The sequence below is a fragment of the Strongylocentrotus purpuratus genome, unplaced genomic scaffold (assembly GCF_000002235.5).
Source record: "Strongylocentrotus purpuratus isolate Spur 01 unplaced genomic scaffold, Spur_5.0 spur5_scaffold_2, whole genome shotgun sequence".
In the NCBI taxonomy this organism is placed as follows: Eukaryota; Metazoa; Echinodermata; class Echinoidea; order Camarodonta; family Strongylocentrotidae; genus Strongylocentrotus; species Strongylocentrotus purpuratus.
Window position 1 is genome coordinate 30840527 of NW_022145605.1, and position 5720 is coordinate 30846246.

Consider the following 5720-nt stretch of genomic DNA (forward strand, 5'->3'; position numbering starts at 1 on the left):
AAATTGTAGATAACAAAACAAAATGGTAGAAAACATAAATAAAATAAAAAAAGAAATATCTCCCCCCCCCCTCCCCCGCCAAAAAAAAGAAGAAGAAGAAGAAGAGAGGTAGAAAGTAACCATATATGATTGCAATAAAAATAAAAATGCATATTATTAGATCCTGAATACTAAAACAATAATAATGCTATAAAAGAACACGACACCTCTACACACGTTTGTTTGTGCATATAACAATTTTACATTTGAATGTAGCCAACATATTTTTTCATATGAATCAACCATACAATGCCAATTTTCACACATTCAATTTGGGGAGCAGCATTTCACTCGACAAACGCCTTTGTTAAACAAAACGTCGTTATTAATTCGCCCCAACAAACTCATGAGAGAAGTGGCATACGACAATGTGGCCGTGTCATTTCAGTTAACATTGTACAAACAAAGATTCTCATACCAGCACAATAATAATTCACGCGAAAGATAACATTTCGAGGCTCATGAAAAACATAAATCAGACTAAAATTTTCCCAGTATTATTTCCCTCTTGCTAGCATCATCACGTATAACAGACGCCCCCCCCCCCAGAAAAAACTAAATGCAAATTATGTTCGATGCGCGATTTGTTAGAATCAGAATCGAGCGGTTACACACATGCGCGTACAAAAACACTTGGCAGATATATGCTATTATTGCAATAGAAAGAAAAAATATAATTATTGCATAATTAGATAAAGTGTAAAATTAAACTTCATTTACTTCAGTTGTTGAAACTGTACTGGGATTGGTGATCGAAGCCCTGCTTTCACGAGATTTGCGAACATGCTCTCTGATGGCGTTTCGAACCTGTTGTAATAATACAAAATCACAATAATAGAGACTCTCTGTTTGATTTCATGTTAAAGCCTAAATCGGAAGCGCCATATCGTGTGCACTGTCTGTCTTGCCTGTTTCGAGGAGTTGCACATATTTACTGTAGACTATCGGACACTTGCAGTTTTGAAGAATTTCTTTCTTTAAATAGGCGGTTGGGAGATCAATATTCGAATATTATTTTTTATATAGCCTACTTATAATACAAAATCCACGATGAAATTAACTTGCCTTTATACACTAAACACGAATTACAAGCAGCATATTGTGGGGCGTAAGGTTTACACTTTTGCCTGTTGCATCATAGCTATCCTTTCTCTACGATACGGCCCATCTTTACTTCTTTACAGAGCAAATTCCCCGAAATAAAATTGTCTTGAATGTCTGATGCCAGCTATGATTTCATTACATACCTCCGAATTGAGAAAGCAATAGAGCCATGCGACGAAGAACCCCTGCAAGGATACAATAGAAATTATCTACGTTAGTACGATACATGCACAACCCTCAACTTAGATATGAACGTCTCGTAGTAGTAAAACAAAATTGAAAAATACAAGTAAAAATGGTGAAGACACATATGCCCGTGCATGGTTAAAATCATATTTGAGTACTGATAAGACCATTACATTAAGAAGGCAGAAATTATCTAGGACATAATGTGCGTTGATTGCCTGTGAGGTTTTTGAAAATAACAAACGAAGAATTCTTGTCAGATGGAAAATCATTGCACACAAACATGGTACGGCACTACAGAAATTAGTAGGATCAAACTTTGGTCCAAAGATATGATATATTTAGTTATTTGAAATTTGATGTTTTTTCAAGAGAAATGACGTAAAATTATCAATATGATATTTTCCCTTATTATGAAAGAGTATGTTAAATATTTCAAATTATATTTGTTCACTTCTACAGAGTCTTAACCTTCTCTTTAAAGAAAGGTAGGATTATCTTCGTTTCATCGGCTCACTCTCTCTCTCTCTCTTTTATTTTTCATTTTGTTTACAATGGAAATCAAAATCATCATAACACTGACATCATAATGTTGGATTGCAACGTCAAGTTAGCACTGATATTAGAAGATTACCTGAAGAGAATTGAGCAGGTTGAAGGTGTATTCCAAAGCCTTGACGTGAGGGAAAAATGCCACTACAGGTGTCAATAGCCAAGCGATACCAAGCAGGGGGAGAGCAACAAAGTGCTCCGAAGTCCAGCTCTGCAAAGCAGTGACAACGAGAATTAACACAGTGATTTTTTACAAACATATACAAAAACATTGGAACCCACATACACAACTATCCAAACCCAAACATACACACACATACCCAAACCCACACACACCTATCCAAAACCACACACACAAACACACGCGCGCACACGCACACACACACATACACACACACACACAAAACAAACGCGCACATACATACATACACACACGAACACGCACACACCCTTCCAAACCACACAAATCTACATACACACTCACATACATTCCTCAACCACTAATTAGTCGATAGCCAATGTATATCAAGCAATACGAGGAGAAACGGAGGGCTCCAAAGATCAGCTCTTAATAAATACAAAATGATTTGACAAAATTTACATGAAGAAGGAATTTGGAACTGAATATAGAGGCGTAAACCTGCGTTCATAATAATTCATAAGTAAGTATACATAATGTACATGATTTACTCCGGAAAAAAAAAACTTTCTGAACATTTACGTAATCGAGACAAAGGGTAAAGCAAGAACATATCGTAAATGAAAACATTTCTTAAAATGTAATTAGTTTATTACTTGATTTGCTTGATCTTATCGTTGTCAAGTTGACCTCGAGATGCAGACACAACTGTCTTTACAACCAGTAGGAGAATAACTACGTTGACCTAGAAGTGGAAATAAATTATACATTTTAAATAATTTTCCTGCTAATGATAAAATTATAATAAATATATATATATGTATTATTGCAGACACAAGGCAAGCTTCTAACGTTGAATTTTTAGTATTAAGGACTGTTAACTTGTTTTTATTTTGCCGACGATCATGATTAGGATAAAATTGTATTCAGATATCACGATGCGACGATATAAAAGACGTAGGCCTCAAAATTCAAAACATGCATAAAATATAAAAATGAACGAGATTTATATTTCGATTAAACATATGCCTTTTTTCGTTTGAAAAATCTCCTTTACTCACTAAGCAATAAGTGTTGCAATCAAACAGAGATAACGAACATTTTGCTACATTGAAGTCACTCATTGGTCGTGTAAACAAAATTAAAATCAATTTCTGTTTTTTTTTTTTTTTTGTGTCAGGTGACTTTTCCTTTGGGGCACTAGTCAAAATATATCATGGGTTACATACTCTTTATCATACACTAATGAAATAAATTGACACTTTAGAAACTTTTCGTATTGAAAAAATAGAGGAAAATTATCCGCCACTACACCACAGTGACATGACTGCTTTGGCCATTTTAAACTTCCAATGCGTCTAGCGATAACAACTTTAAAATATCAAGACTTTCTTCTTTTTCGTTCGATTTCTTACAAACTTTTACCGGTCTGGATCTCTGATATGTTTCCATTACTTTATACTAGTTGTATTTTAAGGTTGGATATTTTATTTAAAATCTATAGTGAAGAACGTGGTGCCAAACAACAAGATAATGTGGAAAACATTATTCTAATCTTGTCTTATCGGTATTTTGGAGGAAATTACCCAAATCATCTTTAAAGGTTAATCATGATACTAATATCTAGGCTTTTCAAGCTTCCGTACGACCCAAAATAAAAAATAAAGAATAAAAACACCGCATACTACCCCCCCCCCCCCCCCAAAAAAAAAACGCACACTTTACGAGTTTCTTACGAGTACGATTGCAATAACCGGGCCAGTGAATGCCCAGATTGTCCCATCTGTTGGATTCAGCCAGCAACTGTATTTTAAATTGGAAGATAAAGATAAAAACTTTTACTTCAATTATGCAAAGTTTAAATTGATTGCATTCATTTTGGGTACCTTTGTAAATATTTGTCACTTGAACTATAATATTACAAGGCAACTGATTTCCGTGGACTAATATATATATATATATATATATATATATATTGATAATAATAGTTTTTTCAATAAATTATACTCACCTTCGTTCATAGCCATAGCTTTGATGCTTTACGCCTCCAGTTATGATGAGTATCACGGCTGGACCACCTTCAAAAGAAGGAAATAGTATGGTATATTGCAAATGGCGGATGTGATAGTTTGATTATATACATGTAGGTTAAATTAAAGCCAAACTATATTACTTTAACAACCAAATCACTTTAAAGATTCATTATTAGCTTAGTTTTAAGTAGCAGTGGGTATTGATTTGCCTCTAGCAGCGTTGTCTAGTAAAACCGTCTTTCATTTGAACTTACCCCACCGTAAAATGCCATAAAACAGATTCGAATATCTGAATTGTACAGTGCGTCCCAGAAGAAATGAAACCGAGAGTTATCAATGTTTTATCATAAAGTATAGACAATTATATTTAATAAATGACACATATTTGTAAAGCTTAGACCTTCCTCTTTCTTTTGATGCAACTCATATGATACATATTTCACGCATGAGGGATTAAAACAATTTAAAGACAGAGAGTACCAAAAGGTCGTTTGGCGGGCGGTATCTGAATTCCAAAGAGAAAATCATTTTCTAGAAAGTTCATTTTCTGTTTTTTAAAATGACACCTCGATCGGAAGAAGTTATGCTACGTTTACACTATGTTCCCGGCGGCCACGACAGCCCCGTTTGCCCGAAGCGTAGTGCGCCGTGGGATTTAGACCAATTTTATCTCTGGATTCAAGTTTTGTTAAGGCCCGGTTACTCAGAGGAGACGCATGGAGAACGCACGGCCAGTGCATTAGAAATTTGCAACTTTGGCCAGTGCGTTGTCGTGCGCCCAACTTTTCTCGAAGCTACAACGAGCTTGACACCAAATGCATAGCGTGTTGATAGCGCCCTGAGCGCATACAGGGCGCATACGGACCGTACAGACAGCGCACAGGATAATGACTTCCACGAATACACAGTGTGTTGCTAGCGCGCTGGACGAATGGTCCACGCATGCACCGCGTTCTCAACAGAGGTGGTCACACATAGACGACGCACGGCCGGCGCATTGGAAATCGGAAAAAGGCCGCGTGCCTTAAGGCCCGGTCACACAGGGAGGACGCATGGGGAACGCACGGCCAGCGCATTGGAAATTTGCAATTTTGGCCAGTGCGTTGTCGTGCGCCCAACTTTTGTCGAAGCTACAGCGAGCTGACACCAAATGCATAGCGTGTTGCTAGCGCGCTGAGCGCATACAGGGCGCATACAGTGCGCATACAGACCGTACGCAGAGCGCACATGATGTTAACTTCCACGAATGCATAGCGTGTTGCTAGCGCGCTGGACGAATGGTCCACGCATGCACCGCGTTCTACGACGCACGGCCAGCGCATTGGAAATCGGAAAAGAACGTGTGCCTAACTTTTGTCATAATTTTGGAAAAGCTAGCGAGCTGACACAAAATGCACGGCGTGTAGCTAGCGCGCTGTGCGTATACAGGGCGTGTGCTCCGCGTATGTCTGGCGCTGGTCTAGCGCGCTCCACGCATGTCTGGCGTGCCTTTGGCGTGTATATTCATGTGTCGAGCTCGGCGCACGTTTTTGAGCATGCTCAAAAAATCCCGAAGCACACAGCGAATGACGACGCATGCATAGCGCTGGTCCAGCGTTGGTCCAGCGCGCTCGACGAAAGAGTAACGAATGATGACGCACGCCTAGCGAACGACAACGCACTGGCCC

At 38.2% G+C, this 5720-nt stretch overlaps 1 long non-coding RNA gene across 1 annotated transcript; it reads right to left on the minus strand.

Moving 5' to 3' along the window:
* Window positions 1-765: 765 nt before the first annotated feature.
* On the minus strand, window positions 766-2017 carry LOC105442262. The gene is made up of 3 exons (XR_004065095.1): window positions 1964-2017; window positions 1287-1328; window positions 766-846 (listed from the first exon to the last, which is right to left on the minus strand). It is a non-coding gene; the product is annotated as an uncharacterized LOC105442262 (long non-coding RNA).
* Window positions 2018-5720: the final 3703 nt, after the last annotated feature.